The 16,056-nt window shown below is 34.0% G+C and overlaps 1 pseudogene; it reads right to left on the minus strand.

The window, feature by feature from the left end:
* Nucleotides 1–2,303: 2,303 nt before the first annotated feature.
* On the minus strand, nucleotides 2,304–4,997 carry LOC130940488 (uncharacterized; annotated as a pseudogene).
* Between the last annotated feature and the right edge of the window lie 11,059 nt (nucleotides 4,998–16,056).

Genomic DNA, 16,056 nt, shown 5'->3' on the forward strand with positions numbered 1-16,056 from the left:
AGAGAAAGGAAAGGGGAGAGAGAGAGGAGAGAGAAAGAGAAGAGAGAGAAGGAGAGAAGAGAAGAGGGAGGGAGAGAGAGATGGAGAGAGAGGGAGAGAGGAGAGAAAGGAAGAGGGGAGAGAGAGGAAGACAAAGAGAGGGAAAGGGAAGAGGGGAGAGAGAAAGAGAGAAGAAGAAGATAGAGAGGGGAAGGAGAGAGAAAGGGAGAGATGGAGAGAGAGAGAGAGAGAGAGAGAGAGAGAGAGAAAGGAGGGATGAGAGGAGAAAGAGAAGAAGAGGGGAAGAAAAGAGAAAAAGGGAGAGAAGGGAGAGAGAGGAAGAAAGAGATAGAGAGAGGAGGGAAAGAGAGGGAGAGAAAAGGAGAGAGAGACGAGAAGAAAGAGAATGTAAAATCTAATTTTATATGTGTTAAGAGAGAGAGGGAGAGAGAGAGAGAAAGAGAGAGAGAGAGAGAGAGAGAGAAGAGAGGAAGAGAAGAGAGAGAGGGGGAGAGGGAAGGAGAGAGTGGATGAGGGATAGGGGAGAGAGAGAATGAGAGAAAGGGATAGAGAGAGAGAAAAAGGAGAAAGAGAAAGGGAGGGAGAGAGAGAGAGAGAGAGAGAGAGAGGGGAGGGGGAAAGAGAAAGGCGAGAGAGAGAAAAGGAAAAGAGAGAGAGAGGGGAAGGAGAGAGAGGGAGAGAAGGAGAGAGAGAAAGGAGGGGAGAGAGGGAGAAAAGAAGAGAGAGAGAGAGGGAGAGAAAGGGGAGAGAGAGAGGAGAGAGAGGGGGAGAGAATGGGAGAGAAGGAGAGAGAGTAGGAGAGAGAGAAAATGTAAAAACTAATTTATATATGTTAAAAGTTAAAACTAGTTTTAGCCTATAAACTAGTTTAAAGTGGTTTTTTCAATTAAAATTGGTTTTATTTTTATGAACTGGTTTAAACTGGTGCACTATATTGTAAACTGGTTCAAAACCAGTTTCTTATGTGATAAAATAGTTTAGTTCAATTTCTAAACCATTTAAAATGGTTTAGTGCAGTTTCAGTTCAGTTTATAAAAAAACTGAACCATGAACACCCCTAGCTATTACCTAATGGGGGTGATATAAAATAAGACAGTAATTCACACATGAGAAGTATGTACTATTAGGTAGATGGTTATCATGAGATACGTTTTCTATTCATTTAATGAATGAGTTAATAGTCAAATTAATTTCTGAAAGATGAGATATTTTTTAAATTTATCCCTAAAATATTTTTCAATTAAATTGGTTTTTTAAAGATTATGAATTAATTATATTTGATGATCAGATATATTCATGAAAATTTATTTAGTATCTTTTTTCTAATTATATAAACTATATTCGCAATGACCCAACAACTAAATTGATAGATTTTCATAAACGTATCCAATTAAACATGTTAGGTATTATATATGCTATTAGTTAATATTCTACGTCATCAATTCTTAGACAAAAATTATTAATGAAACCACTGAAGGACAAATATAATTATTTCATAATTTTTAAAAGATTAATTTGATTAAAAAAATTTAAAGACAAAATTAAAAAATATCTTATACTTCAAAAACTAATTTGATTATTAACTCTTTAATCAGTATTCTCTTTTCTATCTAGAATACATTTTTTTTCTCAAAAGGCCTTTTTTTGTCATCATCTCAATAGGCTTTTTCTTTAGGGGTTTTGACGAGACATGTTTTTATGTTTTTGGACAAGAGATGAGATTTTTGAAACTTGATGATATTTTTGTTTTTCTTATTAGCTTACCCAATTTGACTTTAAGCCGATCATTATTTTATTAAAAAATATCTCTCATCAACATATACTTCTAAACATAATAATAATCAATATCAAATTTAACGAACTACATATATGCAAATCAGCAAATGGAATAAAAGTAATAAACTAATAATATTCAGATGCAATATTGACAACTTGATAGTAATTTTCGTTAATTTAAATATATAAACAAATGACATAAGCACTTTGGATCCGATACTAGGTGATTGTCTCCTCAAGCTTATGTAAACAGGAGAGGAGATATTATAATAATATCAGCTCTTCTATAGCATTCAGTATACAAGACAACAATCTTATTTATAGCTATGCTAAGATTGTGATACATCATATATGCTGCCGTGATGAAATATAAATCAAAAGAAATGCAACCTCACGGGAAAATCTCACGAGCTTGTCATGTTTTAATTTTTTTTAACCTAAGCATCACAACCCGCAAGGTCATATGAGATTTTTAGCATCTATGGATCCATGTCCATGAATGTACTCAAGCTTATAAACCAAGTCAATTACTACAATGCTTCATAATATCTAAATTAAAATGAAAACGAGAGAAAATTGACATGCAAATATTGGAATCCTAGGCAAAAATAGAAGTTTATCCAAAAACAAGATAAAAGAGAAACATTTTTTTCTTAATTATTCAGACTACTATAGCCTCCTACAAACCTTGGCCAATCCAGGTGACTCCAAGAGTATGTTACGTTTATCGTAAATAACAAAGCAAGCCTCATCCTTCTCTATTTAAATTTCATCAAAAACACACTAGGATGAACAAGAGATTTCTCATCAACTCAAATTAAGACCCCCACCTGAATATTCCACTTCCTGTAGATAAGCAGAAGCAAGGTTATAATAGGCACACAGAACAAAGAATACTGAATACATAGAATAGCATCACAACGATGAACATGGTGCAACTAAATCACAAAAGATTGGAATCAGGAGAGTATCAATCATCATAGATCTATTTTCAACATCAATAATCACATTTTAAATTGAAAAAATATCAATATCCAGTTTTACAAAGTGAACTTAAAAGAGCATGTAGAACCTAATAGCATTGTGATTCGCAACAACCCTTTCATCATAGAATCTGTTTCGTTTCATCTTTTGTTTTTTTAAATTCAATCTACAGTTTTTGTATATTGATGATGCTAATATCGACACCACAGAAAGACTTGGAAGCATAACTTAGTTAATCCTGATAACAGTTTCAGCCTATAAAAGGAAAACTGACATTTGTAGAATCAAGAAGCACGTGAGAAGAGAAGAGAGGATAAGAATGAAGGAACTAGCAAATTTATAATTTAACAAAATTCATTACCAGCACTCTAACAAACACAATAGAATGGGTCCAAGGAAATGATCAGTTTCTATAATTAAACCTTGAACAGAGAAAAGATAACATGCCTATCTTTTTAGGCTATCGTTTTAAGATGGCTCAACACATAACCTAGACCAAAATAGAAAATATTATGGAAATGTAATGAGAAGAAAAAAAAATTAAGAGAATTATCATCAATTCCAGAAGAAAATGACTTCTAATAAAGGCTTTTATATTAGGCCATGACTGGTTAAGTTTGAGGAAAGACCAGATAAAGGAAAATAAATCAATCACAAAGGCAACAACAAAATATCAAATCACCAGAGATAGGGAACAAGATCTATAGGGTCAAATATTCAGCAAACGCATTTCCAAGTACAACTCAGTCTACTAGTTTCAGATATAAATTACTATGGCCTTCAGTTGGTTAAATTTATTCCTTGCAAACATTTCCATCATCAAATGATATGATGAATAGATAATCCTTTAAGCGAAAACAATATGCACATTTACTGCTAATAATTAGCAACATGCATAAGAATTAGGAAAGTGAAACAAAAGGATACAGTACACAAACAGAACAATGCATTATAAAAATGATACTGATATACCCTATCATGACTGAAGCAAATTATCAATCCACATAAGAGAAGGAGGGGAATAATAGACATAATGGAATTCTAATACAATGCTCTAATCAGAGTCAGTAGTTACAAAAGTTTTCTGTTATTGTAGTTAGATAGGCATCACGTACAACCATGGTTTTAAATTGCAGCTGACGACCACAATTGCAGGTGCAACATTACTGTAGCAATACTCTCCACATCTGCGTTGCAGCGGTTTTTTTCCGCAATTTTTGGCATCACGGTGCAACTGCAACCAGAGTCACAGCTAAAAGCATGCACTAAACCAACACATGCTTTACATCATACAGGGTTCAATTCAAGGATCTGAATCTTACTCTTGCCAACGCTTTGCAAGGCGCTGATAGGCTGCCAAAGAGCTGAGAAGGTGATAGCAATGCTGAACAGGTGCACTGTACTTCCAGCCATCCACATCATAAACCCCATCATTAGCTAGTTCTTGAAAGGGGCTTGTGCTACTTCCCAAGCTTTCTGTCATGTTCCCCAAAATGTAAAACTTTCTTTTAAAAAGGATCTATAACTTCCACGCCCTATCAAATTCTTAAACAGTATTTCAATCGTAAACTACTTCCACAGTTAGAATATGCAATACTATTTCAAATTGAATGTTGATCCAGATCCAATAGCATAGTATAAGCAATAGTTAAAGTAAATAAGTTCTTAGCAACCAGATTATTACCCAAAATTGAAAACTAAAATGTTAAAAAGAGGCGAACCTGTGCTTTCCAGTTTGATTCAGCATCCTTCTTCTGGCGACTGAGGGTTGAATCGTCCTACGAAATTTAACTCTTTTTTTTTTCAGAAAATTACGTTCTTAATTTTTAAAATTAATGTCAACAAAAAAAGAGTACCTGATCAATGGAAGCACGAGAGAAAGCGGGAGGATCAGGAACGTCGCGAGAGGAAGGAGAGGTTGAATTGTCGGAGAAGTCAACGGCCCATCTTCGAGCGTTGGATCCCATGACTCCCTTTCCTTTATCCATTCGATGATTCACTGATTCAGTGGTTTTAGTAAAGAAGAGAATGGAGGACCTTTCTCGATGATTGATTAGGGCTTCCAACCCAAACTTCAATCTTCAATTACTGAAGGCTACTCCTTACTCCTAAGTACTAATTCTTATTATTATTTCCATAATACTAATTCTGGGAAGAGGTATACTTTAAATTTGAAAATATAATAAAATAATAAGATAAAAAAATTACTATTAAATTTTTAATTTTTATTATATATCAATCTTGTTAACTTAAAACTAATTAAATATTTGCTTTTTATTTTACAAAATAAACTCTCATTCACTATTGAAAATATGAATCCAACCTGAGCAGGAGGTAAGGATGAGACCCAGTCTGATGTGTGCGTAGGGAGAAGCCCCAATGCATTGAGCTGTAAGTATGAAACATTCACACACATATGATATTTGGATAATTGGACAATCTCAGTTTGATTATTTTACTTCAAAAAATTTGGTTAATGATCATGTTTATTAAACATTTAAAATTATTAAAATTTTAGCTATTATGAATTTAAAAATTATAAATTTATTAAAATATTTTTAAAATTATATATAATTTTAATATTTAGTAGTTTAATCATTTTTTTTTAAAAAAAATGGCGAGCTACCTACCAATTTGCTATTAGACAGAGTAGGATAAAAAATTGAAACCGCCTCATTAGGTTGGACAAGTTAGTCCATTTGTTTCTCCTTACTCATCAACTTAACATTTTTCATTCCAAATTTCTTGATCAATTCTTTTATATATATTTTTTTTGGTGCACATAGATATTTTGAGGAATTTATTTAATTTGCAACCCAATTTGCAAAAAAAGTGTCAAATTCTCCCATCATTCTCATATAGAATTTACTAGACATTAACTTTGTAAAATCTATATTTAAAGACTCATTCCTTAAACCAAAACAATGTCATTAATATATATTAGAACAATAACAAATTGATCATTAGAATTTTTAATAAATAGAGTTGTGTTTATGATTCTGTTTTGAAAATTATTTTTCAAAACAAAAGAGTTAAGTCTTTTATACCAAATTTTAAAATTTTTCGTAAACCATAAACAACTTTAGCAATTTTAAAAACATAGTAAAAAAAAATTTTGTTTTCAAAACTAGAAGGTTGAATCACATATACTTCCGATTCCTATCTATTAAAACATTAAGAAAAGCACACTTTATGTCTATTTGGTATAGCTTAAATACTTGAAACACAATATAAGCAAGCAGCAACCTTATTGCCTTCATTTGAGCAATTGGATTAAATGATTCATCAAAGTCTAATCCTTCCTCTTGATCATATCCTTGTGCAACAAGCGAGCCTTGCTTTATTTCTCACAATCTTATCATCTTTTCCAAATTTGTTTTTAGATATCCATTTGGTTCTAGTGACAATCTTGCCATTTAAATCATGAACAAAAGTCCAGACCTTATTCTTTTCGAATCTCTTTAGCTCACCTTTCATAACTTTAACTCAAGATGGATCTTCAAGAGCCTTTTTAAAGATTTTTTTCAATAATAAAATAAAAAATCTGTATTTTCTCAAACATGATTTTTGGACTTTAATTCTCAAAATACAATTTTTTTTTTTTGCATTTAAACAAGTTCGCCAGACCCCAACGAACTCTATAAAAATTGGCAAGTTCGCCTAACTCCCGAAAAACTCTATAAATTTTATAGAATTCGCCTAACCGCGGCGAACTCCACTCAAGTTTTTTGAAACACGTACTTTTAATCCATATCATTATCTAGAAAATAGTATATAGATTTACAAACAGTATATATGAGTACACAAAAATACACACAACAAGCATGGCTTACAAAACAAACACTGAACATGTACTATCGTGTTTGTGTCTTTGATGGACATGGATATCAAACAAACACTGCCTAAGAGTACACAAAAGTACATAGGATAACAATCCTTGTTATTTTTGGGAAATAGTTATTTTATTTTAATTTATAATTAAAAAAATTCTTGTTAAATATGGCTTATTCCGCTATACCTATGTATTTTTAGAGACGATAACAATGGTTGTCATTGTTAAATATGACTTATTTTTTTAATTTATAATTAAAAAAATCATTGAAAAAGTCATGCTTGTTGTCTTTATATTTTTGTGTATTCCTATATACTGTTTGTAGATCTATATACTATTTTCTAGACAATGATATAGATTAAAAGTGCGTTTTTCAAAAAACTTGAGTGGAGTTCGCCCGGGGTTAGGCGAACCTATAAAATTTATAGAGTTCGCTGGGGCTAGGCGAACTTGCTAATTTTTATAGAGTCCACCGGGGTCCAACGAACTTGCTTAAATGCCAAAAAAATCGTATTTTGGGAATTAAAGTCCAAAAATCATGTTTGGGAAAATATGGATTTTTTTATTTTATTATTGAAAAAAATAAATATTTTGACATTTAATTATTGATATAAAGACAAAATTGCTTGATTCTAGCCTTCTTGCATATGATCTTGTTGTAATGTCTTGTGACAAATCACCTATGATGAATTAATTAGGATAATTCTACAAGAATTTTTATTCTCTAAGTTTTGAAGTAGTTGGATCAGGTTCAGATACTGATTCTGCAATTTTTGGATATTTTACAATCGAAGTATCTCCTACAGAAATAAGAGATAATTCTATTTTTTTTCTAGAATTTTTATTTGCATCAACATCTGCTAATCTAATTGCATTTCAAGGACTACACCGTGTCTAGAGTTATTTTCATCCTTTGTGTTATTTGTAATATTATCTATAAGAACACTATAAATAGTATTAGTCTCACAAAATATTTTTCAGTAGTTTTGGAGTCTTTAAGATAAATTCTATAGGCTCAGTTAGTTATGAAATAACCAATAAACATCCTTTTATAGCTCTTTAGATCAAACTTTTTAAGATTTTTTTCGATTCAAAATAAAGCATTTACATTCAAAGATGTGAAAATAATTCAGATTAGGACGAGTTTCTTTCCATAGTTCATAAAATATTTTCTTTAAAAACTTACGAATAATGGTTCAGTTAAAAAAATAACACGCAATGTTCACTACCTTAGCCCAAAGAAAACATGGAATGGTCACTTTCACATAATATAGTTTTAACGATTTTTTGAAGGCTTCTATTCTTTCTTTTTACTAAATCATTTTATTAAAGTATTCTTAGACAAGAACAATTATATGTAATGTTATTCTTATCACAAAAAATTCAGAAAGATAGTTTTCAAACTTTTTTCATGATCACTTTTTATAGAAATAATTTTTAAATATTTTTTATTTTGAACTTTTTTGCTGAATATTTGAAAAGTTTGAAAAGCATTATTTTTATGAGCAATAAAAATTACCCAACTATATCTAGAATAGTCATCTACTATAACCATGCCAAAATTTTTACCTCTAAGACTGAGTTTTAGTTGGCTAAAAGAGATCAATATGCAAAATTTTAAAGGACGTTTAGTGGAGATGTCTTTCTTATATTTAAAAGAGATTTTAGTTTGTTTGCCCATTTGATAAGCATCATAAGTGATATTTTTGTTAAACTTGATATTAAGAAAATCTCTCACTAAATTTCTTTTAACTAGTTTAGAGATTTGGAACATGCTTGCATGTCCTAACTTCTTATGCCAAATTTATTTTTTAGAATTAATAAAAAAAAGCATTTTATATTTTGATTTTTTAGGTCATTTAAAATTAAACCATAAATATTGTCTTACCTTTTGGCTATGATTAAAATAGAATTAGAAATTTCATTAATCAGCTTGCATTCAATTTTTCTAAAGATTATCATATAATCATTGCCACGTAATTGACTTATGCTAATGAAGTTATGTGTTAATCCTTTAATAAGAAATACCTTGTCAATGCAAGATGAAAAGTACTTATCAATTTTTTCAATGACTATAATTTTTTCTTTATCATCATTTTCAAAAGTCACAATATTTTCTTAACTTGATGAAGAATATAGATTTTATGATCATATGCCTTGAGTATCAATTATGAAGATACCACATGTCTTTACTCCTATTGGATGCAAGACAAAGCTACAAAACTTTCAAAAAATTTTAGGTATCCAAACTATTTTATATCCTTTGATGTTAATTCTTTTTTATTGTCCAATAGCATTATTATAATCACAAAAAATTATAAATATGATTATCTATTTTTTTTTTTGTAAATAAAGCATTGAGAAGAAGAGTATTGAGCTCAATTGCAATTGGAACAAGTGTTACTCCTCATTGGAATTTTAGAGTTGAAAGGAAGATTCTTATTTTTAAAAGAAATGACCATTTGATTTTTATAGAAAATTAGTTCGGTCCTTTTGGTTTTCGAAGAGGAGACTTCAAAATCATTTTTTAAAACTGATTTTTCCTTCTCCACAGAACCAAGACTAGATTTTATGCAAAGAGACCTTTGATTAGCAAGAATTTTGTCCAAATTTTTAGAACCTTAAACAAATTTTGCTAAATCGATGTTTAAATTCTTAATTCTCTCTTATAATTTTTCATTTTTAGCAAGAACATCACTTGTAGTAATGCTGGATTTCTTATTTTTAAATCTTTTATTTTAATTTTCAAAGGCTCATTTTCTTGTTTTAAAACACTAGAGAATTTGACTTTGCTTAATCGCTCCTTGAACAGGCATTCTCAAATTTCAAGACTTTATTTTCTTTTTAACATTTGCTATATTTTTTAAAAATATTTACTAAATTTTCTGTTAAGTCATCAATAATAATATGTAATTGATCAATTAGCAGTTAGTATAATCTACTTCATTATAATCAATTTGATAATGTAAAATCCAGTTAATTTATGGCTAATTAACCCATAAATTAAAATATATTCTAGAAAGTGAAAAATAAGATTTTTATGGTTTAATATGATAAAGAATTTTTTAAAACGAGAATTTCGACACTAATTTTAAAGAAATCGGCCCAAGATTGGGCCGAACGGGCCAAACCGGACCAACCAAACCCGTATTGGGCCCTTGGTTCAGCCCAATGCCCAATTAAATGAAGGGCACAGCCCTTCTTCTCCCCCATTATTAACACACACGCTGAAAACACTTGGGGGAGGAAGGAAGAGCATGAAATCCTTGCTCATATTCATCTTAATTTTCCATTGTTGATAACTTTTGATCCGAGTTCTGATTGACGCACCGTTTACGGTCACACAGACCGCAGCGTCGAGCTCTACAAAACTCACAAAAGCAATCTTGAGGTAAGTCACAGAATCTTATTCGAATTTTCAGCTCTCATTTTCGACAATTTGTGGATAAAGTGTTGAGATTTTTGGGTTTGCATGTTGTAGGCTCAAATTAACTTGAAGGGAAGACTTGTTCTTGCCTCTTTTGATCTTTGGGCTTGGTAAGTAACTCAACCCTAAGTTAAATGATTGAGTTGTTATGATTAGATATTGAGTTTGTATGGTTGGATGTAAATTATGTGTGTTAGGCAAGGTATATATGTGAATGGATTGAAGTTGATGGAGATTTTGAGAGCTTGATGGTGATATACAAGCTGAAAATCTAATCTTGGAAGCTTTTAGACCTTGAAAAGTGAGAAAGAGTGGAAATTAGAGGTGTTCCGGGTGGAACGGGAATCGGCCAATATATGGTTTCGGTTTCCTGTATCAAAAATGTAATGTGGCGTGAAAACGTAGGCTAGTGACCCTAGGATAGGGCTTTGGAATGTTGATGTAGTTGTTGAGTAATTTGGATTGAATTAGATATGTATGAATGATGGTGTATATGATTGTGTGTGGTTGTATTGGTTGGTGAAGCATGAAATATGGCATGTGATGTGGATTAATATGCTTGGTTGATGATATGGGCTAAGGCTCTTGTTGATGGGCATGATAGAAGTGTAATAGTGATGTGTGTATATATGTATATAAGGAGATTGATAAGTTGAATATTTGTTGGAGATTGAGATGTGAAATGTTGATTGTGAAATGAAACTTGTTAAACTGAGAATTAGCTAAATATGATGGAATTGGGGATTGATGATTGAAAGAGGTTTGGAAATGATTGATAATTGGAATGGTTGAGTTTTGGGTTAATTTGGTATGGAATGGTAAGAGTAAGTTTTGAAATGGGGAGTTTATGAGTTTTGGTAAAAATGGAATTTTGACAAACTTCAACGGATCATATCTTGAGCTATTGTTTTTGAAATTTGATGATTTTTATGTCATTTGAAAGATAATTTCATAAGCTTTAAAATGGTTTAAATTTGGTTGAAATATGAATTTTGTGAAAGAAGATATGATCGTTAGAAGTTCGGGCCAAAAATATGAATTCTGTAGCTTCTGCAGAATTTGTGATTTCTGGTTTGTGTGCGCACGCACACCCTGCGAGAAATTGCACCTGTGCGCACGCACAGCCTTGTGCGTACGCACACGTGAGGACAGGGCTACTGATGGGAGCGCTAGCACGCCCTGTGCAAACGCACCGCCAACGAAGGATTGCGAGCTGTGCGCACGCACAGGTTGGGAATGGCACACTGGTGGTGGCGCTAGCACACATTGTGCGCGTGCCCCACCCTGAAGATTTTGCTTTCTGTGTGTACGCACAGACTTGTGCGTACGCACACGTTTAAAAAATGCTTCTGGGCGTGCGCAAGCACACCCTTGTGCGTACGCACGCGACTCAGTCCTTTTCTAAAGCTATTGCTTTCAAGACTTTCACATTCCCAACAAGCTTGTAATCTTTCGAAATGTCATTTCCATTATAAACCCCCAATTTTGCCCCTTAAGTCTTAAATTGGTATAGAATGCCTAGTGAATGAGAGTAACTAGGGGAGAGGGTGGCTTGTAGGTGAAGAAAGGGGATAATATGATGAGTTATGATTAATGATGATGAGATGAGTTGTTAAGGAGGATGGTGGAGTGTTGTGTATGATGTGAGTCGAATGGCTGAGGGTGATATGAGACGGAGGGCTATATGTGATGATGATTAAGGCTGATTATGAATTATGAGTTGAAAGCCAGATGGCTGAGATGAATATTACTGTATGGATGTGATTAAATGCATATATGCTGAATTGAATTGTTGATATTATGATTGTTTGCACTCCACCTATCTAAGATACGAGTTTTCCTGGGTGAAAGTAGTGGCTAGCCACCACGTGCTCCAGGTGGAGACTCGATACTCTGCTGACTAGGGCTGGCAATGGGTAGGGTAGGGTAGGATTTGGACCCTACCCGAACCTTACCCGCGGGTAGAAAATCTCAATAAAACTCTACCCTACCCTACCCGCGGGTTGAGAATCTCTCAACCTGTACCCTACCCGCACCCTAAATTACAAAACCCTACCCTACCCTACCCGCAGAAATATCAATTTTTTAAAAATAAATATAAAACTCAATCATTCTAAATTTCATACATATTAATAAAATAAAAAAATAAACAACTAAATTCAAATTAAAATAAAAGACAATAAAATCTTAAAGAAATTCAACATAAAATTACAAACATACATATTGTTATATTAATAAAATAAAAAACTAAGTTTAAATTAAAATTAAAAACAATAAAGTCCTAAACAAATCCAACATAAAATTACAAATAGCATAATTATCAAGTTCTTAATAAAATTAAAATAACATAAATAAGGATAAATGTCTTCAAATATTTCTTTTAATTCCAAGTTCTCGCGACATTATTCTTCCGTTAGTTCAGAAAATGCATCATCATCTTCATTAGCAGTTTGATAATTAGGTTTTTCACCTAAAAATCAAATACAACAATTTTATTATATATAATTTTAACATAATTATAATTTCTAAACAAATTAAAAAATTTGAAAACATAAATAACCTCTTTTATAATATTCTGCCCACAACCAATTTTGATTGCACATAAGAGCTTCTACCATATCTTCATGAAGACTACCACGATGAGTAGCAATTATACGGCCACTTGTGCTAAAAGAAGACTCAGAAGCAACAGTAGACACAGGAATGGCAAATATGTCTCTTGCAATTTTCTGAAGAGTTGGAAACCTAACTCCATTTACCTTCCACCAGGCTAATATATCAAAATCAGGAGTTAAAGGATGAACATCTTTCTCCACATAGTGATCGAATTCCGTCTTCACAAATGAACCTTTTTCCTTCTTCTTTTGTCTAATATACAATTGATAACCAACATCATCATATTTGCCTGCATTAACCCTAAGCTCTTGTGTAGATTCCACATACATATTGCTTGAATTAGATGTATTCTTTTGATATTCATGAAGTAACTCATAATATGCCTGTTTGATTCTCTCAACTTTCCTTGTGCATTCATTAGGATCTTCACATACCCTAGTGATGAGCGGATAATTTGTACGCTTTTTGGCATTGTTTTTAGTATGTTTTTAGTATGATCTAGTTAGTTTTTAGTATATTTTTATTAGTTTTTAGTTAAAATTTACCTTTCTGGACTTTACTATGAGTTTGTGTATTTTTCTGTGATTTCAGGTATTTTCTGGCTGAAATTGAGGGACCTGAGCAAAAATCTGATTCAGAGACTGAAAAGGACTGCAGATGCTGTTGGATTCTGACCTCCCTGCACTCGAAGTGGATTTTCCGGAGCTACAGAAGCCCAATTGGCGCGCTCTCAACGGCGTTGGAAAGTAGACATCCTGGGCTTTCCAGCAATATATGATAGTCCATACTTTGCCCAAGATTTGATGGCCCAAATCGGCGTTCAAAGTCACCCTCAGGAATTCCAGCGTTAAACGCCGGAACTGGCACCTAAATGGGAGTTAAACGCCCAAACTGGCATAAAAGCTGGCGTTTAACTCCAAGAAGAGTCTCTACACGAAATTGCTTCATTGCTCAGCCCAAGCACACACCATGTGGGCCCGAAAGTGGATTTTTATGTCATTTACTCATCTCTGTACACCCTAGGCTACTAGTTTTCTATAAGTAGGACCTTTTACTATTGTATTGAGATATATCGGGGTAGCTATCTTCATTTTATGCTATCTTAGATCATTGGGAGGCTGGCCATTCGGCCATGCCTAGACCTTGTTCTTATGTATTTTCAACGGTGGAGTTTCTACACACCATAGATTAAGGTGTGGAGCTCTGCTGTACCTCGAGTATTAATGCAATTACTATTGTTCTTCTATTCAATTCCGCTTGTTCTTTGTCCAAGATATTCATTTGCACCCAAGAACATGATGAATGTGATGATTATGTGACACTCATCATCATTCTCACTTATGAACAAGTGACTGACAACCACTCTGTTCTACAAGCAAACAAGGCTCTAATGTTTATCTCTTGGGTTCTTTAACCGGAATCTTCGTGGTATAGGCAAGAACTGATGGCGGCGTTCAAGAGAATCCGGAAGGTCTAACCTTGTCTGTGGTATTCTGAGTAGGATTCAATGATTGAATGACTGTGACGCGCTTCAAACTCCTGAAGGCGGGGCGTTAGTGACAGACGCAAAAGAATCACTGGATTCTATTCCGGCCTGATTGAGAACCGACAGATGGATAGCCGTGCCGTGACAGGGTGCGTTGAACATTTCCACTGAGAGGATGGGAGGTAGCTGGTGCACGAAATTGTGATCACTACAACTTCGCACAACTAACCAGCAAGTGCACTGGGTCGTCCAAGTAATACCTTACGCGAGTAAGGGTCGATCCCACGGAGATTGGTGGTATGAAGCAAGCTATGGTCACCTTGTAAATCTCAGTCAGGCAGACTCAAATGGGTATAGTGATGAACGAAAATAACATAAAAGATAAAGATAGGGATACTTATGTATATCATTGGTGTAAGAGCTTCAGACAAGTGTATGAAGATGCCTTCCCTTCCGTCTCTCTGCTTTCCTAATGTCTTCATCCAATCCTTCTTACTCCTTTCCATGGCAAGCTCGTGTAGGGTTTCACTGTTGTCAGCAGCTACCTCCCATCCGCGCAGTGAAAGCTAATGCACACACTCTGTCACAGTGCTGCCAATCACCGGTTTGGTTCCCTCCCCTACCGGAATAGAATAACTCTTTTGCGTCTGTCACTAACGCCCAGTAGGTTACAGGTTTGAAGCACGTCACAGTCATTCAATCATTGAATCCTACTCAGAATACCACAGACAAGGTTTAGACCTTCCGGATTCTCTTGAATGCCGCCATCAGGTCCTGCCTATACCACGAGGATTCCGAAGAATCCAAGAGATATTCACAAAGCCTCAGATGCTTGTAGAACAAGAATGGTTGTCAGTCACCTTGTTCATGGGTGAGAATGGTGATGGGCGTCAATCATCACCTTCATCATGTTGAAGAACAAGTGATATCTTGGATAAAGAACAAGCGGAATTGAATGAAAGAACAATAGTAATTGCATTAATACTCGAGGTACAGCAGAGCTCCACACCTTAATCTATGGTGTGTAGAAACTCCACCGTTGAAAATACATAAGAACAAGGTCTAGGCATGGCCGAATGGCCAGCCCCCAAATGATCTAAGAACTAGATGTCCAAAGATGTCTAGATGTCAAATACAATAGTAAAAGGTCCTACTTATAGAAACTAGTAGCCTAAGGTGTACAAAGATGAGTAAATGACATAAAAATCCACTTCCGGGCCCACTTGGTGTGTGCTTGGGCTGAGCAATGAAGCATTTTTCGTGTAGAGACTCTTCCTGGCGTTTAACTCCAGCTTTTATGCCAGTTTGGGCGTTTAACTCCCAGTTAGGTGCCAGTTCCGGCGTTTAACGCTGGGAATTCTGAGGGTGACTTTGAACGCCGGTTTGGGCCATCAAATCTTGGGCAAAGTATGGACTATTATATATTGCTGGAAAGCCCCGGATGTCTACTTTCCAATGCCGTTGAGAGCGCGCCAATTGGGCTTCTGTAGCTCCAGAAAATCCACTTCGAGTGCAGGGAGGTCAGAATCCAACAGCATCTGCAGTCCTTTTCAGTCTCTGAATCAGATTTTTGCTCAGGTCCCTCAATTTCAGCCAGAAAATACCTGAAATCACAGAAAAATACACAAACTCATAGTAAAGTCCAGAAAGGTAAATTTTAACTAAAAACTAATAAAAATATACTAAAAACTAACTAGATCATACTAAAAACATACTAAAAACAATGCCAAAAAGCGTACAAATTATCCGCTCATCACAACACCAAACTTAAATTGTTGCTTGTCCCCAAGCAACTGAAAATCAAATAAGATAAAAAGAAGAGAATATACTATAGACTCCAAACTATCAATGAAACATAGCTCCAAATTAGATGAGCGGGACTAGTAGCTTTTTGCCTCCAAACAGTTTTGGCATCTCACTTTATCCTCTGAGGTT

Source organism: Arachis stenosperma, chromosome 7 (assembly GCF_014773155.1).
Source record: "Arachis stenosperma cultivar V10309 chromosome 7, arast.V10309.gnm1.PFL2, whole genome shotgun sequence".
NCBI classification, from domain to species: Eukaryota; Viridiplantae; Streptophyta; class Magnoliopsida; order Fabales; family Fabaceae; genus Arachis; species Arachis stenosperma.